At 35.7% G+C, this 26348-nt stretch overlaps 1 protein-coding gene across 2 annotated transcripts in view; it reads right to left on the bottom strand.

Moving 5' to 3' along the window:
• The window catches only part of CDH10 (cadherin 10), a 98924-nt gene that overhangs the window by 71399 nt on the left and 1177 nt on the right, over positions 1 to 26348 (bottom strand). The window contains exon 1 of one of the 2 annotated variants that reach the window (XM_086741962.1): positions 23936 to 24076. The exons of the other annotated variant lie outside the window; for it this stretch is intronic. The gene's annotated coding sequence lies outside the window, so the exon portion shown is untranslated. Of the gene's footprint in view, positions 1 to 23935; positions 24077 to 26348 lie in introns of those variants that run through there. 2 annotated transcript variants of the gene reach the window in all.

Raw genomic sequence — 26348 nt, 5'->3', positions numbered from 1 at the left:
GAAGGAGTGACGGAGCAGCTGTCTGGTGCTTAGCTGCCTACCAGAATTAATCCATGGCATTCATCCTTTTTTTTTTTTTTTTTTCCACAGAAAGCTATCTTAAATAAAGGTAATCTTTCAAGATAACAAGAACCAGATACCTGCACATTTTTACCAACAGATTGCTTCAAATCACTTGCAGCGAGGGAAGCACTATCTGAGATCACAGAACTATTTGCAACAGGCTCCCCTTACCATTCTCAGGTTGCAAAGTCATCAGGAAAATCTGAATCTCATATCTTCTGCTAACACTATAATCTTAAAGCTGACTAGGAAATAGTCAGCTATTCCTGATACATATACAGATACGAGACTACACATACTGATACAATATATTCAGATACTTTCTGCAAAAAAAAAAAAAAAAATTCTAGAATCTTTCAATATAGGCAATGTTGACCATCTGTGATCTAAATCGCTCACAGGGAAGCAAATTCATTTCCGTTCAGACCATACTGTGATTTAACTAGTAGCTAAAGGATTACTATTTTATCCAGTCTGCCTTGATATTTTTACAGAACAGCACCTAGGTTCTGCTTCTCCCTTCTGGAAGGCTTATGTCAGGCTGAATCTGTGTCATACTGCTACAAACATTATTTGTTGCACCTGCCAAGAAAAATGCATGGACCCAGTGCTAGTGTCAGCATGGGAAGAAGCAATGCTAAAAATGTAAAGCTTCCTATTCTCATTTACAGTAAAGTAAGCAGTTACAGGAAGATTAGGACTTTAGATAAACATAGGAGGAAGGTTGCTTGAGGTCCTACACCCGTTCACTAAGGTCCAAAAAACCAATGGTTTCAAACTGGAAGTAAAAGTGATTCTTAATAGACTGTAAAGGTCGCATAAACAAAATGGTAATACATTACATCAATTATTTTTTCTTATGAATCCTCTCTTCATTTTTACAATTTCCATCCAGTGTCATCCATGAGTTACTTCTTATAGTCTATACTTTGAATATAGATTTTCCTTGATATGTTGGCAGCTATCCCTTCTTTTCCCTACATTTTCATTTTACCTCTAGTGCTCACTTTTTTTTTTTTTTAGAAAAACTGGCTAGCAGAAGAATCTACTGTCAATGAATGTGTTATATTTACGTTACTACAAGAATATCAAAGATTGTTCTCAGTTACAGCAATAAAAGGCCAGCTACTTCAGTAACTGATGTGGACTTGCTGAAGATATTCACTGGTGTAACTCAGAATACAATGTGATATGTACTTAAAGTGTATACTACCATATTTAAAGGAACTATGGAGATTTTCTCCTAAGTCATGAGAAGCACAGAATTACAATGCTGTAATATACATGTACACATTAGTAAAACTTTGAGAAAACGTCAAGCAATCATTTCCTCCCTCTCCTTTAAACACTATTATAAAGTAAAACATGTATCACCTCTAATAACTGTTATAAGAGTGAAGATCAAAGAACTCAGTTTAAATTTCTCCTGTGCCTACGAACAAAACTGCCAACTTGCAGTGTCTTCATCGCATTATTCAATGCATCTCTTTAAGAAAGACAGCTATATGATGGTGGGAAAAGAAAAAAACAAAACCAACACAGATTGAATACGTCAACTCTAGAAGATAGACAGGTGTTTAAAAAGTGACAATACACTGAATATGATATAAAGTCACTTTCATGCTTTTGAAAAGTTTGTACCTTTCTGGCACCTTGTGAGGTAAGACGTCAAACACCATCTGACAGACAATGAGTTCAGCAGGAAGTCAGGTCACAGAGCAACTGGATCACAGCAGCAGCATTGCTGCTGTTGTTTCCATCCTCAGTCCTGACAGATGCTGCATGTGTGTCCCTTCTTCTGGTCTGCAATTGGATGGAAGCCCTTTGAAAGCCTCTGTTCCTCAGTGTTTTTCAAGTCCTATTCCACAACCTTTTCCCATTAAATTGGAAACTTTCTACCTTAAAAGCTCTATTTATGCAAACTGCTGAGGTTTGTGTCTTTTCTCAGCAGCACTATTTCTGAAAGTAAATTTAGGGCATTTGCTAATACAATTAGTATTGGCAGCAAGATGTTATTATCTCAACATTAAACAGCTAAAAAAAAAAAAAGGTAAAGATTAATTGGAGAACTTAGACAAGAATGGCCAGCCTTTGCAATCCTATTAGCTGCCTAACAAGTTGAGTTTGCAACCAAGAGACATAAGACAATGGAAAAATCCATAAACAATTCCTAGGTGGGAAGTAATGTGAACTCAGTCTGAAGGAGATGGAACAACACTGGACAAGGTGTGCAGCTATGACAAAGGCAACCCACTTATGTTAAGTTATGGAGGTCTTATTTCAGTGACAAGACATTCAGACAACTCAGCAACCCAGTACCTACATGTTCATATGTTGATAAAATAAAAGCACCTGAGTGTGGCAATTGGGCATGTTCAAGGACCACATGCTGTCCACTGCAATTTACAGGTTTTTAAAGCACTGGGCCTAATTAATTTACTGCTAATATAGAACATGAATTGGCTGAAGCAATTTCAGAATAATTAGTCTTTTTTTTTATTTAAAAAATGTATTTTCCACTCTAAATTCTTTCAATAATTGAATAATTATCAGGCCTTGTGGACAGAGAAAAATCAGTAAGAGCCAGCCATCTTAATGCTAGTGAGGCAAACAGATCACTGAATATCATTTAACAGCATCATCTGGATTCAAAAAAAAAAAAAAAAAAAAAACCCTGATATATTAAGAGGATTACTAGCTATAAGGAAAATAAATGATATCTTCTCTACTCAGGCAACAATGGGAAGGGCTCGGCCAGAACAATATATTTGATTTTGAACACCACATCTTAACAGGGTTGTGGAGAAGTCAGTGTAAAAGAGGAATTGTCATGACTATTCTGGCACAAATGAACAAACTGGTGCCACCAAGTTATAACAGAAAAGCATGTGAGAGAGGAGAACAAGTTACACCTTTCAAATATTTAAGACTTCTGTAAAAGAGACAAGATAATCTGTTATCCCTGTCTACAGAATATGACAAGATGTAATGGTTGAGGTGATTTGTAGCTGGGAAAAATCCCACAAAACCAGCCCAGTGAATGAATTTTTATTGTAACTTTAATGATAATTACATCTACAGACAGAACTAGTACACATTTACATAGTACAATTCATCTCTTAAGAATGTCTTGGAGATTAACTTCCCTTTCCACCTCTACCCATCTGTAATCTTGTAAGTGCTATACCCAGAAGCCCAACCCAACCCTGAACTTTATTTTATTTACACTGAAAAAAAAGTAATAAAAGGCTATTATATTAGATATACTTTCAGATATCTTGTACTTCCACACACCAACCGAACAAAGTAGGAGATTTTTTTTTTTTTTTTTTTTGAGCCAATCTTAATCATATAGACCCTACTTTGTGAAATAAAAAAATAATAAAAACTCTGTTAACATAGAGTCAACATAAAATAAGTAATATTTTCGGGCTGGTTTGCACAGCCCTCTGGGGATTAAATGTAATTTGAAAAAACTAAATGCCTCCTCATATTTTGCTGATAGTAGCTCACCCTACATTTGGTTTTTAAGAGCTGTCACTTTAGACTACTGGATTTTCCAAAGTACCTTTTAACATCACTGGAAACGAGAAATATAGCCGAAGGGCCTGAACACACAACAGTTAATGCTTATATACCCGCTGTGTCTTCAAGGAAAGGAAGATGGAATGATTCCAAGCATGTAGAAAAAATTCTGCCTGGAAGAGGAAAAATAGTATGAAAACTGTAATCACATTGCTATTAAGGATGACCTGTCTCCAATATGATGTTTCATTCTTTTAGCTATTTCAGCCATTTCAAATCACACTTAGCATTAATGTGATATGCCATTTATCAACAAACAGAAAATGTTATTTTTCCAAAAAGATTGTGATGGGAATAAGCAGAGGAAACAAATCAATATTTTCTAATTTAGAGAAGAATTCCAATAAATACATAAACAAATAAATAACCAACATTACGTTAAATTGATAAACTACCTCTTCATCAGCCTTGAATTATCCCAGGAACTTATCTTCTTTGTCTCACATTTACTTTATTATATATTTTCATGGTTTTTTACTTAAACATGCTAATACAATATATAGCCAGTGGACAGGGATGAATCGGAAAGAAAGAGTTTCTATTCCTAAATCTTGAAGCAGTTCGAAGTGTGAGTTAGGCATCTTATTTCAACCCTCTATGAGCTATTCCCCACCTTCTAGCCTTCTCCAGTCTTGTCTACTTAGTTTATAAATGCCTTATATCTGTGACAGCCTTGAATAGACCACAACATTTCCATACAAAGAGTTCCATACAAATACTTCCAAAAGAGGAAGAAAATCCAAGCAACTAGACTAGACATTTTACACAGGTCTTAATGCTGGAAACCCCAAAATATTACAGCAGGATTTTTTTTTGTTTGTTTGTTTTTCACTCCTGTGTAGTGTTAAATGGGTAAAATTGCATATCTTTAGAGAACCACCTACCCCTGTATACATTATGTGTACCCTGAGCTACGTATCTCATCTCCCAGTAATTAGCTGAGAGTTCCTGGTTCTCCTCTCCTCTAGAAACACTTTTTCTCAGTCCTTCCACAAGGAAGTATTACGGCATATGACTTCAAGACAGATGGAAGGATTTTGAACAGAATAACCAAGTCTCATCAGGATGTCTTTACAAAGAAATGGCCTCAGTGATTACATGTAAAGCAGCCCAACTAGTAGGACAAGTTCCCAAGATGAATCTGAGATAGAATGAATGACAGATTCAAAGCAAAAACCATTGGTTATAGAATTATTAATTATTTTATATTTCACTAAATAATCTTCATATGCTTCATATGCCACTCCTCGTAAGACTTGTTCTCCAAGCACATCACCCCCTTCATTGCCCTTCTCTGGACATGCTCCAGCAACTCAACGTCCTTCTTGTACTGAGGGGCCCAAAACTGAACACAGTACTCGAGGTGCGGGCTCACCAGCGCTGAGTGCAGGGGCACGATCACTTCCCTACTCCTGCTGGCTACACTGTTTCTGATACAAGCCAGGATGCTGTTGGCCTTCTTAGCCACCTGGACACACTGCTGGCTCATGTTCAGCTGGCTGTCTACCAGCACCCCCAAGTCCTTTTCTCCCGGGCAGCATTCCAGCCACTCTTCCCCAAGCCTGGAGCGTTGCATGGGGTTGTTGTGACTGAAGAGCAGGATCCAGCACTTAGCCTTGTTAAACCTCATACAATTCACCTCAGTCCAGCCTACCCAATGAGTAAGAGACTGAAGAAACATAAGAAAAGAACTCTATTTGTAAGGATATGCAAACTATCATAGAGTATCTAATAAGTACCTGGATATGTGTACTGATACCTAGAGGCAGTCTATTTTTATGGACAGATGTAAAAGGACTTATCACATGAGTGTTGTTCTGGTTTTGTTAGTGAGGGGGGGCCTAAGGTGGTAGCTTCTGTAGGAAACTGCTAGAAGTCGCTCCCCTTTGTTCAGTGGACTCGGCCGGGCCTAGGGCGGACCCGCTGCTGGCCAAGGCCAAGCCAATTGGTAGCAGAATGTCCCGTGATAACGCCTCTGCGATAACGTATTTAAGTAGGGGAAAACAGGAAAAAGAGGAGGAGAAGATGTGAAGCAGCTGAGCGGGGGGCAGAGAGGGGGAGGCGCGAGCCTCATGGGCCTTGCAGACCTCACCCTCTGGCCTCCCGCCGGGCAGCCGACTGGGCCCAACTCGGCCCGGCCCGGCTGCAAGAAGTGGAGAGGAGATGAGAAGTGAATAAGATGTAAAAAGGATCCTGAGAGACGTCTGCCAGCCTGTTGTGAGGAACGGCTGCAGACGCCAAGGTCAGTTCAGAAGGAGGGGGAGGAGTAATGCAGCTCCTGGCCAAGATTCCTCTGCAACTCGTGGTGAAGACCATGGTGGAGCGGGTTGTCCCCCTGCAGCCCATGGAGGTCCACGGAGGGGCAGAGATCCACCTGCAGCTCGTGGAGGACCCCACGCCAGAGCAGGTGGAGGCCTGAAGGAGGCTGTGGCCCGTGGAGGGCCCGCTGGGGCAGCTGTTCTAGAGGGACTGCACCCCGTGGAAGAGATGACCCACGCCGGAGCAGTTTCACGGAGGACTGTGGCCCGTGGGAGGGACCCCACGCTGGAGCAGAGGAGGAATGCGAGGAGTTCTTCCCCTGACGATGATACAGCGGCGTAAAACAACGCGTGATGAACTGACCGCGACCCCCATTCCCTTTCCCCCCCCCGTGCCGCTCGGGAGGGGAAGGTAGTAGAGATAATGTTAAGCCCGGGAAGAGGGAGGGGTGGGGGGAGGTTATCTTGTTCCCTGTCTCATTCTCCTGCTAATTTTAGAAAATAAATGAATAGTTTTCCCCAAGTCAAGTCTGTTTTGCCCGTGACGGTAACTTTAAGGATTTCTCCCCGTCCTTATCTCAAACCTTGAGCCGTTTTTCTTATATCATCTCCCCCTGTTCTCTCGGAGGGTGGGGGGAGCGGGAGAGAGACTGCGCAGTCTGGTCCTGATCAGGGCTGAACTACGACAAGTGTTTATGTCTGAACAATTTTTTAATGTTGCTTCTTGCTAGTGTGCCATGTTGTCTCTTACGTGGCATGTTTCTGCAGGACATTGCTATTCAAATTAGGTTTATCAAGGATTAACCAATTTTTGTGGGTTCTGGTGATACATCCCAGGAAGAGCATAGGACTTAGTCATTCACTGTAACAAAAATTTTATACCCTCAGCTAGAATTCACATTTTTTTAAAAAAAGAGTTCTATGTTTCAGCTACATAATAAAACTGCTCACAGAGCACTTCAGACTCCTTTTAGCCTGTCACAGTGAATCCTAGTCTTGTTCACAAGAACCAACAACTTTTATTTTGCTGTATTACATCATACAGACAAAAGTCAAACATTCGTGGTTGGGAGGATATATGATGTGAGAAGCAAAGAACAGAAGTATGTCCTAAACAAAGAAAATGAGACGTAAAAGGAGCACAAAAATACCAGCGCCTGCACAGCATAGAAAGAAAGCAGGTGATCAAGTTTTGAGTAATAGTTGGGCAACATTAAGATGTAACAAATATGACCAAAACATTGCAGAACATTGTTAACAGAAACACATAAAGGACAACACAACAAACATAAAAATTTTAGGAGTAAAATTTGTGTATTAAAAACCCACATAAATTAAAGCTCATAATTTGATTACTAAATTAATTCTAAAATATTTGACAGTGTTTGACTTACAACACTGTAACCTTTTTAGTGAGATAGTATGTTGATATTTTATTAAATAAATAATTCTGTATATTTCTTTGGATGTAAAAATTTCTGCTTAATGTACTCTGAAGCAAAAGTGCATTAAGCACTTCCTAGGTAATCAGAATGATCAGCTCAGCATAGATTCTCATTTTGGACTTCTCTTCCAGGACAAGCTCTGATCACATGTATTCTATATATAATTAATTCATTCCAACTGTCCTCTGCATTTCATTACTGAAGCAGAGTGCTCATCTTGGTCTTTACATCAATTAAATCAACTACCTGACAAATACTTATTGGAGATCATTAAAAGGTTATGAAAAAATCACTGCCTTCTAAGAATTATATGAGAGATTAAAATTGTTCTTTTATTAAAATCTAGGTGGAAACCAATAAATTGTCTGAAAAAATTAGTAGTCCTAACACAGTACTGCTAGGCACAAACTGAGACAAAGACAGATAAGGCTGACAATTAACATCCAATTAATCTCAGAAATATAGAGCCATTTTATTCTTATTTTCTACTAGGAAATTAAAGTCTCAGAACAAGGCCTGGCTTTGATTATGGACTATGTCGGCCAAAGCACATGAGTGTGTACATATCTACACAGATTTTAGACCAATTTAAATGTGCTTCAATTTATATATATGATCAAATCCTGTCAACAGTAATGGAAACTAAACACAAGCTTAAGTCATTTGTAAAAAGCTGAGGTCTCCCATGCGCAAAAGCACGTTAGTTTAACAACAAACTTCCATCCTTGAGTGGGTCTGAAACTTCTGCCATTTCATACATCCTCCAAAATCAAAATACATAGTAAGAGGTGTCTTTTAATCCTCCCTGCAGGCAAGCTCTTTCCATCTAATTAGGAAGAGGGTATCAGAAATCCACTGACAATGAGGAGCTTTTGCAGTGCTGACCAGCCCTACATCTTCTGGTTCTTCAAATGCAGGGCTCTTATGCATGAACAAGTACACAATATTTCAAGCATGGGCTAATTGACAAGAACACCTGACTGCTGCTGTTAACCAAAATGTCTTTCAGAGAAAGTACTAAAACACACAGAAAGAGGCAATGTAAATTATCTTTTATTTAAGTCTCCTTCGGGTTTTTTTTTTTTTTTTTTTTTAATGAGGAGCAAGAAAGACACTAGTATGGTCTTTTCAAAGTGCAAAAACAGAGTGCTAGTGGATAGTAATGTGGACTAACAAAGAGAAAGCAGGAAAGCTGATCGTTGTTACAATTCCTTTCTCATGTAAATCACCTGTCACAAACTCTGAGGAGCTAGAAAAGAGCTGTAGCCTGGTCTAAGACTACCATAAGATCACTGAAGATTTTTTTTTTTTTTCCCGTGACTGAGAACTTGATTGAATGCTGTTGGAGAGAGACAGTTCTAGAGACACAAGGTTTTAGTATCTATGAAAAATTTTCTTTCCTACACAAGACATTGCAAGGCTATTGCCAAATTAATTTTAAATCAGGTAAAAAAAAATAATGTTTTGAAATGTGTTAAGGAAGAAGTTTTTTTTCTCACATTTTTAAGGAGCTACAATTTCTTTTGTCTTTCATTTCCTGGATTGTCTTTACAATACTCAGAAGTGACAGCTATGTCAATGAGAGTGTTTCGCAGTTTGCTCTACATCAAAGGGCATGGGTATAAACCTATTTGTGGAATATACAGTTTTATTTCTGAAGCATATAGACTTCATTACATGAGTCCACCAAAGCAGAATTTCAATTTTTGCCTTATTTGTATATTCATACCTTGCAGACATTTTAAATTACTTCTTTACTGCAAAAGGTAGGGAAGGAAAAAAAGTGCTTCATTTGCAGCTAAGTTGTACATAGGCTTCCTCTGTTCATCTTAATGAGAAAACAATTAAGTTCAGTTTGGGAAGATCTTCTAACCTAAAGCCAAAAAGTACATAATCTGAAATATCAGTGTCACTACTCTTATTTTAGCAGTTCTCTTTTCACTTTAAATAGCACTTCCTGGTTTGCCCTAAAAACTGTAATCTCTGAAGGATAAATTTGTAGCAACAGACTCCTTTAGATTGTTTCTGCTGCTGTCTGAAAAGATGGTACACCTATGTCTTGTATGTAAGACCAGCACCCATGGTTGTTGGGATCCTGTTCTTTTATGACCTTTATATCTTGTTTAGAATTTCTCTAGGCATTCAGGCCTTAAAACATGTCAGTTAGTTATACATCACTGCAGTTGAACAACAAGATGAATTTTCTTCTTTCATTGCCACAGCCTAGGTGCGTGTTGCTTAGACTAGCAGGTAGTCACACTAGACATAAATAATTTTGACAGTCAGGAGAAGAACACACTAAATATACAAGTTCCACAGATCAGCAATCAATCTTAGCTGACAGACTAACCCCAGAAACAGTTTCAAAAAACATTTTTTTTTTCCTTTTGATCACCTAGACAAGTTCTGTGACAGACACTTTTCAGTCTCTCCTTTATATACAGGATTTAACAGTTTCCAGCATAAATAATATATTTACTTACCTACCTAAAAATCTAACTAAATTAATCACACTGGGATCGAAAGATAAAAATCTACTATTCAACAGGTGTGATTTGCAGAAAGGGCATACAAGAGATTTGGTAACCGAGATGAAGAAATTCTAGCAGTTCCTTCTTTCAAAAACATATTCTGAAATGGTACTATACATATTTCCACATGTCCCTGACTATAACCACAAATGCGTTAACTACTTCTGTTTTCTTTTCACCCTTGAAGCTCCACAAATAGGAATAATCACTTCAATTTACCATATTTTTTCTTGCCTTTTTAACTTCAACGGAGACATTGATACTTCGGATTATTTCATCTTTCCAAGACACTTTCCTAACGATTTACGTTCTCTTTTTGTCCCTTAAATTTATTTTACATCCTTCTTATCCACATAACACTGTCTGTAAATTCTCTCAATCTCATGTGAACCTCATCCTTGGCCAAACCACTATTTCTTCTATCATTAAATATCACTCTTCTCTTGCATATGGCCTCTTTCTTAATTTTTTGACGGCTGATCAAGTGCATTCTCATGTGAATTAAGAAATGCAACCCTTACAACACTTTCTCTCCTCTGCAACATCCACTGACTTACCACAGTTATATTCCTGCTTTTTGCACTGCATAAACACAACCACTTGTCATTGGAGATGTTCTCTTTGGTAAATTAAGACATGCCACACCATCTTTCTGTATCTGTGCTTGATTTGTTGCCTATCTCACTCCATGTTTTAGGTGAAGCATGCTGCCTGCCTTACCTGCAGCTTTTATAAGTAAATACATTTAAAAAACCTCAGAAACTAAATAAAAAAAACCCCAAACTTTGATATATTTAACAGAATTCCACTTTTCCTCTCTCAAATATTCTTTAAAATATTCTGTCCTCACATTTCATTAAATATAACTGCATGAAAATTACAATGTCATGCATTAAAAATGTGTATTTATCCAGAATAAGATGTTAAGAAGATGCAATTTTGGTAAATAACTTTATAGATAGCTTTTTAAGATTTCGTTTCTACAGATCATTCACGTTACTTTGAAATGACAGAAAACACTCCTTAATGACTAAATGCCGACTATATGTTTTGATGTAAGAAAATGTAAATTCTACCAGGCCTAGAAATTGTAGTTACAGAAAATGTCTCTGTCATAGTTTAATCCAACTGGCAACTAAGCACTACAAAGCCACTGGCTCTTTCTCCCCCTCCCCAGAGGGATGAGGGAGAAAATCAGAAGGTAAAAGTAAGAAAACTCATAGGTTGAGATAAGAACAGTGTAATGATTGAAATAAATAGTAGTGATTGTTATTATTATCAATTAAAAGGTAAACAATGAAAAGGTAGAAACAAAATCTAAGAAAAACAAGTGGCGCAACCGCTCAACACCCCACCAACTGATGCCCAGTCAGTCCCCAAGTAGAGATCACTACCCCTCGCAGACGTCTCACAGTTTATATGCTAAGCATGACATCATATGGTATGGAATATCCCTGTGACCAGTATGAGTCAGCTGTCCTGTCTGTGTCCCTTCCCAGCTTCTTGTGTACCTCCAGTCTTCTTGCTGGCAGAATATGAGAAGGTGAAAAGTTCTTTACTTAGTGTAAGCATTACTCAGGAAAAAAAAAAAAAAAAAAAAAAAAAAAAAAAAAAAAATCAGTGTGTTAACAACATTATTTTCATTCTAAATCCAAAACACAGTACTATACCAGCTACTAGGAAGAAAACTAACTCTATCCTAGCCTAGAAAGCAAATAATAAAATACAGAAACTGATTTTATATAGATTGCAAAAGGTAGAAATGATATTTTCTATTTCAAGGTAGTTATTGTTAGCATATATTATTTAGAGTCTGGTCTTAAGCTTCATGCCTTTCTATCAAAAAGACTATGACTCATATTTAGGTTTGTCTTCCTTGTAAGGGAATTCACACCATGTGAATTCACTTGTATGAGCAATTGAAATTCTCTCTTTAGTTAATTCACCTAACACTTTAATCTTGTAGGTGATGTGTACTATAGAAGGCACCAAAAGATACAGAAAGTCAGAGAAGCATTCAAGTGTGTTAATTATCAAGATAATTTTACTGGGATCAGGAGGAAAAATTCTAACATAGTCACATACATGTACAAAACTATTGAAATTCTGTATCTTTTTATATTAATGCTGTGATTCTTGGCTGCATTCCTGCTCACAGCCTAAGGAGTTTTACCTCTAGCAAACCCAGTTAACTCTAAGCAGAGGAAATACACAATCTCTAACATCCAAAAGGAACTCTTCAGCTGTTGACTGATTTGCCACATTTATGAACTGGTGCAGCATATAACCGTACCTCAGCTAGTGATTGCGTATTAAAAATCATATTCTAGCGACTAACATTTCAATATATACCATAGAATTTGTAGAAAACATATCTTATATTAATATCCTTATTATATTTTTATTTGTTTATAAGTTTAGAAAGCATATAATACACAACGAAGCAGTATTGGCCATGTGTACAAAAAATGATGGAAGTATCTGACATTGCAAGAATGTCCAATGGAATACTACTTCCATTTCAAAGATGAGATGTTGAACAGTGTTCTCATTTGGTGCTCGTTTTGATTGACAGTATTTCATTCTTCAGCTGGGATGACATACTATCAAAAATATTGGGGTTTTTTTTGTTTTGTTTTGTGGCTATAATACTGGACTGAAATTCAAAATGTCAATTTGTTTTCTAGCCCTGAGGTACAAGCACGTTTAATCTTTATATACTTTCAAACCCCTTGTCTGGAAAAAAAAAAGGTATTATAATAATTCATAAAGTTATGATGTGCAATTAATCTTGAATGACTACAAGGTATTTGCATGTTATTTGGACCAAACTATAATAATAGTCTTTCAAAACATCAACAACAAAAAAGAATAAAATAATCTTTACTTCTGAAAGATTGAGAACCACTGGTTTAAATAAAAGTAGAACTGACATCCTGATTTTCTTTCCAGCTATTCACAGGGAGTAATATTTTTGCATCTAGAAACTTTCAGCATGACTGGAAGTCAGAGATAATTCATATTTGCTTGCTTACTTATCACATAGAAAACTGCTTAGGAAATTGAGCGAGAATGTGATCTGTACTAATTGCAGACATCTACAAGCATTATCTTCAAAATTCCAGGTGTTAAACTAGTATTCATTTAGTTCAAAACCAAAATCACTCATCTTGCTGAATCCCAATGAAAATATCAGGAAAATAAACAGCATTCCCGTGCTGTTACTGTTGTTTGGGTTTTTTTTGGATGCAGGTTGGTATGAATTTTCCCAACCCGGAATCAGGACATAAAATGAAAAACAAGAATGCTAGCCCAGATCTTGGCTTTCTGTTAAGCACTGCAGGATATTGAAGTGAATATTACCTTGAGCTAACCAAGTATTAAAGTATTCTACAGATATCTAATGCACTAATACAATAAAAAATTATTAACAATTGCCTTGAACTAATTAAGTATTTAAGTGTTCTACAGAGATCTAAGATTTTTAGTCTGTAATGCATATTTCTATATGGTAATTATAGTCAAATTTTGTGAGATTTCTCAAATCAATATTTATATTAATACTCTTGAAAAGATATTTTAAAAGAAGCAACAAAAGAGAACTTTGTCCTGTGCATGAATTGGTTTGCCATTTTAGAGTCACTATAAAAATTCATACATGCTTACCTATCACCAAAGCAAAATATTTTACTGGTAGGCATAGAAACAGTGAGCTCTAGAAGAGTACCGCCTGGTCTCTGTAATTATCCTCTTGCCACAAGATGGCAGCAAAAGATTAATAATATCTGTATTCCTAAGGTTGCTATCTGAAGAAATGAACAAACTTTTCAGGGAATTGCACAAGAAATGTCACCACCGTTTGACTTTCGATTTGGTTAGCAAGTTATGAACGTCATTCTGCTTACTTTGACAAACTGCTGAAATGCTGAGACTTACCATAAGTTAATGAATATGGAGAAAAAAAGTATTTTACTAAAGCTTAAGTTTCCTACGAATTGCAAAAAACAAGCAGTGAACATTTAGAATTATATATTGCCTTTTTAGGACAGGGAAGTGAGAACATATGCAAACATATAAATATAAGCTAAACAGACACAAGAAAAAATAACTCCAAACCATGAACAATTTATAGTCTCCCCAAGGGAACTTTTATCAAGGTAAAGTTCTTATATATATTTTTATATATATACATAAATATTTATACACACACACACACTTATACATTAAGAATGTTTCTTTTATCCCACTCAATTTTCCCAATTGCAATTAAAAAAAAAAAGTTAATCTCAAATTTAATAAACTCTTTAAAAAGCTGTGTTGTATATAATCTGAGAAATACTGAAGAAAAAATATTTCTAGCTTACAGGATATTTCGTTGTCAAATGAATGCTTTTCTACTCCCACAGTAAAAACTCAACCTTCACAAAGAACAGGTCAGAGTACACTGAATGCATGAAACTAAACCAAACCAGACCAACATCCTGAATCCTTGTGGGGGAGCAGAAATTTCAAATGATAATTACTTCACTGGCAATTATTTCATGTAGTATGTTTCATTTACCTATTAAAAAGACACGAGCAAAACAACTATTAAAAAAGTGTTCACAGGCTTCAGCCAGAAATAAACCAAGCATCTCAGAACATAAAACTACTAATTGACCAGCAAATTTCTTTAAGTCACCGTAATTGTTTCCTTTAAAGAGAAAAGACCCTGAAGAATGTCAAGATTGCAAAAGAATTATTTTTGTGTCTATATTAACTTGATTATCATTGCCAGTATTTGTGATTGTACAGAAATGTGTTAAGCTATCTTCAAATATTCCTTCAAATACTTTTTTTCTGTACATCACTTCATTTTAGCTTATATATTTTAAATGATAAGTTACCCTTGAGAAGTCAGTGCTTGATTACACATTAGAATAATGGACATGAATGCTGTTTACTTAAGTAGAATTGAATTTAATTCTTTAAAATTTTTTTTTTGCACTCATCATGCCATTATGACACTACATTTTTTCATGTTGTCCTGATAACCTGTAGTCCAGTTTTTGTCCACTATAATAGTAACAAAATAGCTTCTAAACCAGTCCAGAAATCATTTTTTAGTGGTGATGCACTATTGTTTTATTTATGTGCCCATTTTCAGCGAAAAGGATTTTAATATGCTAGAGCTTGAAACAGACTCTAACTAGCACACCTAGAGTAACAAGGAACAAGTCACATCACTAAAATGACCCCGTAGTCATGTATACCTGTAAGACAAGACTGTCTAGCTGCTTTTCCAGAGTTTGTGATGGAAGCATTTATCTGGGAGCTGTAGGACTGATCTGCCTAGGCTGCTTTTATCCCATTAGACCTGACTTCCACAGGGTCTCCAACTGGCAAAACACCTCTGACCCTATGCACATAAGCGATTACTGGCTGGATATTGATGGCTGCAGCCATGGAGGAAGGAAAATGTATGTATTTCCTCTCCTGAATGTACATAACCCAAAATTTAGCAAGAAGTCACTGCTATGTTAGCACAGGTTTTTTTTAGTCTTCTAATTTAGAAGGCTGAACTATTTTGAGCTCTACCATTTGTGTTTAACTCCAGCTAAATGAGAGCTGTTAGAAAAGAAGACCTAAAAAGCTAATTTGTAGACAGCTATTTGTAAGTTCTGTTCTAAAACACTAGTTTAACAAGTATAATTTAAACTCCTGAATGTAGTGAATTTTATTTATTAAATATATATTTTATTTATAAAATTCACTGTTACTTTTCTTAAAAAAAAAATTGCATTTCAGAACTTAAATAACTGATTTTTACTTTTCTGTCACAAACTTTTATGTGTTCAATTTAGAATAGCTCAAGCCCAGTGACCTTTCTCATTCACATTATAGATTCCTAAATTTTTTTGAAAATTTACACTCATCAAAACTTTAATAAGATTATTACTATAATACACTATGTCTTAGTTTATAATTATTTTCTAATTATCTGACCTCAAATAAAAAGCTAGAGGAAACTAAGCCATAATTAATATATATTCAGAAATAGCACATTGGTTTCAGATTGAGTTCAAGATGCCTTGCTAGTCAAGGATAGGAAGAAGAAGAAAAGTATGATTTTGTCTTAATTTTCCATTCTGTACATATATTCCATAAATGTACTTAAGTTTTAGAAAAGAGAGACATTTCTTCTCATCATCAGAATGATTAAAGACTGTCTAAAAATATAACTACATAAAAAGTAATAAATTCTGACCTTAAGAAAGATTTTGTTAAATTAATTAGTCAAATCAGACTACTACTTCGTTTGAAACCACTTAAGGAGAGAAATTTGAAAGAATTTTATAAGCAAGGGAAAAAAAGTATCTATTTTGTAATATAATCATGTTACAGAGGAAATTCTATCTAACTGTCTGTACATCTGCCATTCAGAGGTACCTATCACAAAAAAAAAAAAAAAAAAAGTAGATCTAGTAATACACAATATGTAAACTTTTAAGTTTGAAATCACAAACCATCAATACAATGGCCCCAAGTACTAAGTCACGGAGAGAACCAAATGTACCTAATGTGCCTGGGACTTGGTTTACTCATTTTAATAAGCTACTATATACTATGATATCTTGACCATGAGCACCATACTTTACTTAAGTGGAGGAGCACATCTCAGCATACTAATGACTTCATCCAACTCAGGGAAACAATCACACTTCCCAAAATTGGTACTCATGACTGTGTTCTATGTCCTATTCTTTTATGGACACTACAGATTTCTGCCAAAAGCCTGTGGAAGCTATCTCAAAGAGAAATAGAAGTTGGAAACATAAATGCTGTTTCAAACTTGGCCTTGGGAAGTGGGAATCAGTGGAATATTTAGTGGACTTGGATGTAATATGCTTAAGCAGATCTTAAACTATCTTTCGTGTCACAATGAAATATCTTTCTTCCCTAATCTTAGAAATGAGCAATTTTTTTTTTTATATAGCTGCAAAATCACTGGGTATACTCCAGCAAATCATTCGTAAACTGAGGTCTACACTATTACTTACTATTTAATACAGGATTGTTTTATTTAAAGATTGCTGATTAAATGTCTGAAGGCTGCTGATCTCTGCTGAAACCCCCTTTATTCTGTGGCAGTGATTTTCTAGATTCTGATTTTTTTTTTTTATTTTAAACTATGTATTTAACTGTAATTCACTACTAGATTACCCAAGGGTTAGTTAGCTCAATTAACTACTTTTGTTTGGATTTTTTAGCAGAAAGTCAAGAGGGTAAGCTAGTAGCTCTACATAACTTTTTTTGCAGGATCAAGATTATAGTGAAAGAAAAAAATATACAAGAGTACTGACATGTAAAAGTCCTCCCTCTACTAAACAATTTTTTTTTTTAAATAGAAGGTATCTATACTGATAATTTAAATATGATCTACAGCATGATGTATTTTTCTGAAAGGTTATTTGCATAATTTCTTATTAAAATTTATTTTTACAAGTAGAAAGAAAACAAGAGCTGAAATATTGTCATTCTCTTGCTTCAATTTATCATGCTTTGGGATTTTTTATTTCAAACATATTCTGGTTTGTTTGTATATTTGTTTGTTTCCTTTGTATTCTTCCTATTTTACTTGGGTTTTGTTTTGCAATTATTCCTAACAACTGACAGTCTGCTACTGAAAACCCAGGTCATCTTCTGAGTAGCCTAACATTAAAAAAAAACCAAACAAACACCTCACATTATTTTAAGAATTAAATCTCATTCACTTAATTAGCACATGTACACCTCTAGTGAATATATTAGAATCTTCATGATGTAGACAAATCAATGACATTTAAGGCCACTTTTAACTAATTTGCTGATGACACACATATAAAATGGATCTATAGATTTTCAAGGAATCTTCTTATCTATCATAAAACAGAGAAGGACCCAAATAGGAACTTTCAGATTCACATCTCATCTGGTATGTTTAAGCTCAGATATTTCTCTAACAAAGAATGAAACATGAAAACACAGTAAGTGCATGTATTTTTAAAAGATAGAGACAACAACTTGAGGATTGAAATAATTTTAAAAAATTCAAATTAAGTATAGTAATATTATCCACAGTTTTTAATCAAGACTACAGGAAGGTTAGGTACGCTTTTCTCCTCTCTTTCTCTCTGCAAAAGGCTTATGAAAATATATCAGAGAAAAGATGACAGTCCTTCTCTTAAAAATATAGGAACTTTTAAATAAAACACACTGCAGTCCCAGTTCATAACTGAAGACAATATGCCTGTCAAGGCCATATCTGACGGTATTTTAAGGTTTAGTGAGGGACAGCATTGTTAAAATAACATTACAAGAAAGATAACCATATCAAGAAAAAAGTATATGATGCCTATTAAACCACGTGGACAGAATCAGGAAAATATCAATGTTGTGAGAGAGGAAGGAGTCTCTTTTTTTTTCCCCATCTGTCCACGTCTATTTTCAAAAAGAGTATCCAGATTCCTTTTTACGAGATTTCATATATGTAGCAGTACCAGTACAAAGACCTTTGCAGTGTTATAAGAGCCTTGGCCCTGGAGATTCCACCACCCCAAGACAGGGGATAGAGGCAGGAGTACTAACACTGTACACACAGCAACATTACTGATAGTGACTGAATCTTGCATCTTGGTCTTTACGTGGATTTATGGTCCCAGTTCCACTCACCATAGAATGGCTGGGTACTATTTGTAACGGAAAGAAATTTATACATATAAGGGATAAGTTTTCTTAGAAATCTTAGAAGCAGAATAAACTTTACCATCCTCCCTCTGTCCTGAATATTACCTCTAAATAATTACAAATGCTTTGGCTTCCTATTTATTTTCTCACTCTTATTTAAAAACTCAGAGATTTTGTCCTTGTATTTTGTCTTATGTGCAAGATATAAAACATTTTCAAGAAAATCTACATACAAAACTCTCTTGATTTACTTGGAAGTAAAAATCAGCTGTACACTTGTGATACTTAGCGGAACCAACAATGGAATACACAGCATCTAAGTTTCCTACACACAGATATATCTCTGTTTTATTTGTGCTTACAAATTAGGGCAGCATAACAACTAACAAAATAATCTTTTCTTTCATTAAAAAGATATAGATGTAGTGTGAACTTCTGAAGTGTGGTAGACATAAGCACATGGTAACAGTTCAGTTATACATATTCTTATTTTATGTCAATTTGGGGGAGAAAAAATTACCAGTCCTGTTGGACATTGTGTTTTGAGCCTTGCTCATATTGCTGTAAATTACATTGGTATCTATTCTTTATGTCTTAAAAATCTGGATATTATAGCATTGCAGAGTTCGTGAGGATTGCATTAATTTTTAAGGATCATGATCTTTTTAGGCTAAGTGATGGTATGTCATGTTTTTTCATGCTGCAATGCAAAGCACTGAAATAGGATAATACAATAAATCCCATCTGTAATGTGGCAGGTGGTGTAATATTAACAGTAAAATCGTAAAACATACAAATACATATATATATTACACAATTGACAGTTCTTCATGAGAAAATATTTTTGAGAGATTTTTTATTTTTGTAAAGCATAGAAGAACACAGTTCTAGCTTTTGCATAACAGAATTCTGGAAATATCTATTTTCAATTCTTTTTTGAATCATTACCTTTACATAAACGAATGATACACGTGTTTCTTCTTTACATGATTTCCTACTGTTTGAAATATGAGTCAAAGTTCACTTTAAGTTACAGTTAAGACAAGCCATAATAACGTTACAAATAATAATAATAAAAAACCCCTATTGTATGGTGTTTAATGTGTATGTGGGAACAATATTAAAAAGGACAACTGCCATGTTGCTTTTCATTATATTCAGTTAACTTCCTAAGTCTTTGTAGTCTCCTGATGCAGCCTTTTGGTACAGACATAGTACTACACACTTCCAGCTAGCAGACTTGAGTTCATATTCCATATCAGATGCCCTGTGACAGCACAAGCTGGGGAGTAGCTCTGAGATACTGCTGGAGTTTTATGCCTCTTGCTGAACGCACTTCTTTATTAAAACAAACAAACAAAATCAAAACAAACAAACAAAAAAAACCCCATCTATTTCATGTAAGTTAGTAGAAGCAAGAAACGGTAGTGGGAGCTTACAGAAAAAGTGAAGTAATAAAAAGCTAATATAAATTAAGAAAGAATTGTATTCTGCTTGCTAGAATGCAATCCCTGTACAAGACAAAGTTTTCCCCTGTCTTGCCTTTACAGCGTGTACTGCCTGTGCTGTGTGTACACACACACAGACACTTGAGATAACTGACTCTGATGTTTAATAATCAGGAAGACTGCATGTGCAAAGCTTCAACTGGCAGCTTTTTGGCAGATTCTTCATATACTGAAAATTAGACTGGTAAGCCAGTAAACAGAACGTGTAAGCTCAATCACTTTTTGGTTGGGTGATGTTCTGGCTTCCTACCAGATGGAAAAAAAAAAAAGTGCTCAGGTCTAGTTGATTTCGTGTGTGCGTGTGTGTGTGCGTGTGTGTGTGTGTGTGTGTGTGTGTGTGTGTGTGTGTGTGTGTGTAGAAATACAGCCTGATAACTGTAACACACTCAGCTCCCCAGAGATGATGATTTTTTTTCCTGTTCCTTTATTGTAGAGTTGCTAACTCACAGAAATAGGCAAGTTAGGGAAGTCACCATGCCAAGGACTCAAGGCTGAAGAGTGTTAAATTCCGTGAAAGGAAAGCAAATAACATTCAAAACTGGAGTTCCTCTTGGCCTGAAGAGAGATTTGGGGAATATTTAGTTCAAGGCAGAATTCAGAATACCATTGTTACTTCCTTGTTTCTTGCTTTCAAATTTTTCTAGAAGTTGGATAGCAGAGGAAGTATGTTTTTTTTTTTTTTTCCAAAAAAGCAAGTGTTCATGTTGGTAGATTTGAGGGTGCAGGATGTGCAGTGTGTGTTGGATAGTCAACAAAAGTTCCAGTGAACTCTGCCTTTAGTTTGCATTTTCATTGGCAGTTGTGTACTATTCAGAGTAATTTAAAATGTGCTATGATATGGGATCCTTATGTGCAGTGAAGTCACCCTTCATAATGTTTTACTTTGGCATACTTAAACTGCTCATAAGTAAAGAAGTTTTATTTCTGAATTTCAGTTTTTCTCCTTTATAATAAACAATACATTAATTAGTATGTTATTAAAAAGCCTGTAGTAAATATAATGGTAATACAGAATACATATTTATGTTTCACTTAAGACACTCACAAAATGTATCTAAAACCATTATATTCTGCTTATTTTCTTGCCAAAATAATCAGTGTTTTCCTTCCATTTCTGTCTGTCACGTAATATCAAAGAATTAATAGTACAGCAGATTTTTACAACTCTATGATCAAGGACATGTTGTGAAGTCCAGTTAAGGCGCCTTGGTGTTTACAAACTTGGTTCCAAGCAATGATAATCAATGAATTAAAAATAATATTATGATCACAGTCAGAAGCTTCACCCCATTGCTACCATTCAACAATATTTTAATCTTAATTTGACCTCCTGCACTAATGCTGCAACCTAGTGGTGCAATAAGGTACACAACTGTACTACTCTGAGGGTAGTGTGTTGTCACCTGCAACCTGCTGTAAATATGGTCAACAGCCTTAGAAACTAAGTCACCTGCACAGAATTATCCAGATAAGACAAGCTCTGTTTCAGTCATTTGTCTCCTTGGGAAACCACATTGAAATTAGGAAATTACTTTCTCAGAATGAGACGTAGATACTATTTTCAAATTAACCTTTCTGCCTTTTACATTTAATTATTTAACAAGGAAAAATATATTACTTAGCTGAAATTCATATATTAGTGTGCAGTGTGCATAATAAGGTATCGTATTAATACCTCCCTACATTTTATTGATGATGAGCTCATTTACTCTGACATATAACATTATTTTTATGCATGTTTGAACTACAGCTAAGCACAGAAAAGAACAGTAACCACAGTGTCTACTGTGAGCACATTTCAGTATTTCATCAGTTTCTTCACAGATCCTTTGTCTATTGGGAACAAGCAAGTAAGAAGTCTTAGCACATCTACACTCATTTACTCTAATGCAAAGCCAACCAGACCATTTAAGAATATGTACGTTCCTACGTACAGTTGCCTTAAGATGTATTTTGCTATTTTCTTCTCCATGAATTGTCACAAAAAGATTATAAATATAAACTGTTGGCAAAGCAAGCAACCAAAACATTTTTTTCCAATGCTACCCAAAGTAACAAAAAAAACCAACAACAACAACAAAAAAATCAAATCAGCAGCAGTTCCAAGTTTAAATATCTGTATTATAATCAACACTCCTCAGACATTACAAAGTTCCTGTTTAAGTATACAAAATCATCTTGACACCGCACAAAGAAAACATAACATAAACTAAAATTAACAGAAACTCCTACAGAAATGACCTCTTCATTCACACTTTTATTTAACAAAGTGTACAAAAATCTGAGAAGACTCCTTTAGGCACAAACTAGATAATCCAAGAAGCATTCCTCTCTTGATATAAGCCCGTATTGACCCTACAAAGCTGTTTTTCAACTCTTGAGAAAGACAGCTTCTCCTTTTTTGCTTGCCTTTCCCAGTTCCCTAAGTTCATTCTTTCTTTCATGTCCTCTAAAATAGCACAGCCTACTATTACATTCAATAAGTAACCAATTAATATAAAAATTTGAGTAACTGGAAAATCTCAGTAAGTGCTTATATCAGACATATAAAATTGTTAGTAAATGGCATATTTTAAAAGGATTTGTAGATTCAGAAGTATGTTCCAGTGCTCCCACTTCAGTAATATCGCCACGTAAATTTAAAGCCTACTAGCTCTAAAAAAAAAAAAAAAAAACATACAGTTTTTTTACAAAGCTGCTTCCTCACACTGCGCACACACTCATGCACTCATATATACATACACACATGCATACAGAACAAATACAATCGAAAATTCAAAAAAAAATACCTTAAAAGCAATGAGCGTGTAGTTGTGGTAGTGCACAGGCTTTTACTGAAATGAAAGCTGAAAATTATAGGCAACAGCTCCATTTGTGTGGAAGCAACAGAGATGATAGGTCAGTTTTAAAACGCTGGATGCTATTTGTCACTGATTGCACGTGCAGATGCATTCTCTTAAGCTGAAGGACTGTTAGATTTTTACAGCTGCAACTGGTATCATGTCCAATGTTAGCATACTGCAAATTTCTAATGCAGCTGACAATGCCATCGATAGTTAGTAGTTGGGAACATGGGTTTAGACTTGCGTTGTTCTGCATTAATTTAACACCACATCAAATATGGATTTTATTGCAGCAGTGACAATACATGCTCACACAGGTGCAGACTAAATTTTTCCTCCCTCCACCTTTTCCCTTCTCACTCCCACTCCCCTTTACTGAAATGTCAAACCTGGCAATATTTGCTGCATTTATGTGTATATAACTCTGTACAGATATTTGAAATATTGCCCGTATCCACCTTGCTATCCCTCTCTATAGGGATTTCCTTCATAAGAAACATTTGCTCTGAGTATGTGTAATTATTCTGAAATTCAATTCAGGGCAGAATGAATAGCAGTGAAAGCTGTAACACTTACACTGGTACCCAGAGAGTGAGGGCAGATATGCATATGTTTCATGCTACGTTCGTAACAGTCACATTAGGAAATATTGTGCTTTTTTAAATTCAAGCAGTATTGTTCCCTCCCACTGAATTTGCAAGAATCGAATACAGATGGAAACTGCTGCTCAAAGGATAGCCTGCTTACCGGGAGGGAAAAAAAAAATGCTTAGTTTTTCAATCTTTAATAAAGACGGTATCAGTTTACTTTGAGAAGAGAATACACAGTAGTTATTTCCAATCCCTTGTCTCGTTACTCCTGAAGCACATTTATAAAATGTAAAAAGTTGTATATAGTAGAACAATTCTATGTATTGCATTAAACACCATACTGTTAATTGTATAATAGTAATAACAACAACTACAGAGAGCTTAAGAAAATGAGAAAGGCTCCTACCTTTTATTCTGCTTCTGAGAAAGTGAAGTAATGTCCACCCCAACCAAACTGAAAAATGAGCTATTAGAGTCCTTTTGTTTGTTTGTTTTCTCCTGTTCTTTTCAAAGACTGATTCTACTTGGATCTAACTCAGGCTTTTTCTCCCAGCATCACTTAACTCTGGACAGCCGGGAATCAAAGCTAAGGGGGAGCTCTCCCTCCGGCTGGCTTTCATTCAGAGCTTCTGATCAGAGAAGAAAAAAAAAAAAAAAAAAAAAAAAAAAAAAGTGGAAAAAAAAAAAAAGACGACACCCCATCATCACCACACACACGCAACAAGCACAGACACGCACACACTCATCCTCCCTCTGCGGACGGGAGCGGGAAGAAAGGCGCTGCTGCTGCTGCTGCTGCTGCTGGAGCCGCAGCACTTACCCTGGGAAGGTTGGAGAGCAGGGAAGCGCAGGCTTTTCCAAGCGCACAGTGATTTGCAATTGAATGCGGTGGGAGGGTACAGCGAACGCAGAGCTTTTTTGTTAAAGCCTGTCGCCCTCCCTTTGCTGACAGAGTGATTCTCTGGTTTTGAAGTCTAAGGTAATCAGCCTCGTCTGCTTAGCTTGTCGTGATAATTAACACTGAAAATACCACCACTTTTTGTGGTGTATTTTTCTTGACTAAATATAACCACTTTCTACACCACCAGTGATCTTACAGCAATGTTTCTAAAATTTATATATATATATTTAAAAAAAAAATTAGCATGGTGCCAAGTTAAATTGCAACCTCAGAGGGCTCAGATGAATCCACAGAGTGGTTATTTTCTTCATTGAATTGCTTATGCTATTAGATTAGAAGCATTTTTTCCTCATGCTTCACCAGTTTTATGATTAATATAGGACAAGATGGGTTCATACATAAAATTAGGTATTTTCACATTTCCAGTGGATATCCCCCCAAGAATGTCAATGTCACTACTAATACCCAATTATTAATTTTTCCCCAGTTGGTAATTGCAGTGCCTGTTTTTATTTTACTTCAGTTACTGTATTTGGACTTTACATTTTGCAAAGTGTTCCTTTTCATCAAGTTAATCTGTGTTGGTTTCATGTTTCTAATACAGTAAATTGGACTTAGCACAATCCTCCTTGGATCATATCAAGTCCAATCCTTTCACTGTGATACTGTAGAGGGTTATGTGTACATTACTTAGGAGAGATTTAACAAATAGTCACGTAAGATTAAACCAATGGATGTCAGTATTACTCTATCTAAAAAGTGTCATAAGGGACTTTCTCTGGTTGTAAAAAAAAAAGTCTTCCTGAAAAAAAAAAAAAGCCAAATTCCCTTAAAACAGAGCTGAAAAATATTGTATTTGGGAGTGAGGAAGAAAGTAACAATGAAAACTATTTCATTATCAGAAAATATAATATGAGAGTAGATAGACCACTGGCTGTTGTTAGACTGCTCACTGTTGTTTTCAGCTGCTCTCAGTTGAAAAGACAATAAAAAAAGAAAGGCAAGATCCTTATCGTGCCTAGTATGACTTCCTAATGTAAGCAACTGATATCATTTCCCCAGATCTGTAACCATCAGTAGGAACAGAAAGGACCCAGCACCTAAGCACAACCTTTTCGCAGATGAGCAAATCAGCACTTAAAGTAACATGCTATAGTGGCATGTGAACACATCATCTGGAGACAGAAAGAAGCAAAGCAGCAAAATATGGGGGAGAGAGGAGGGGGAATCTCTTTTTACTATCACATATATATATTTTTTTTTTTTTTTTTAAATCTACCATTATAGATTTTTAATCTTTCAAAGAAAGACAGTGAAGTTCATTGGCTTTGGCTCTATTTGGGCACAAAAATACACAGTGCAATGTGTAACACATCTGTAAAAAAAAAAATTCCATTGCTTTCCTTCTTCCTTTCCCATTGTTGTATAAATATAAAAATAAGAATTGCCATGTGTCCATCTGCTCCTGGATTCCAAAGAACTTGATTCTCAGTCTTTTCACAGGAAAAGACGAGACTGCAGAATCTAAGTCAAGCTTCCTAGTCCCTGCCATCATTTGATGTTACACTATATAAAGATAGATTCACAGCTCCCGTTGATCCATGTGGAACTGACAACATTGAGATATCTGTGCTGCCTTCCAAGTTTACCCATTTATTTTTGCAAAACTGGAAGTGTAAGATTCTCTTGTTTTTGGCAAATCCTCTCACATTGATCTGAAGGTAAAGTTCATGGAGCTTTCTTTTCTGGCTGTACCAACTGCACTTCTGCCTCCTAAAATATCAGATCAAGGCTTGGACACCACAGTAGAAAGCTGAAGATTGTCTTAGAATAAAAGTTGTGCTTTCAATTAGGTAATACAGAGAAATTAAATTATAATTAAAGGAGACACAAATATGTAGAAATATATATATATGGC

This window comes from Chlamydotis macqueenii, chromosome 2 (genome assembly GCF_036417535.1).
Source record: "Chlamydotis macqueenii isolate bChlMac1 chromosome 2, bChlMac1.mat, whole genome shotgun sequence".
Taxonomy (NCBI): Eukaryota; Metazoa; Chordata; class Aves; order Otidiformes; family Otididae; genus Chlamydotis; species Chlamydotis macqueenii.
Note: the sequence above shows the minus strand (reverse complement) of the source record. Positions and strands in the feature narration are given on the sequence as shown.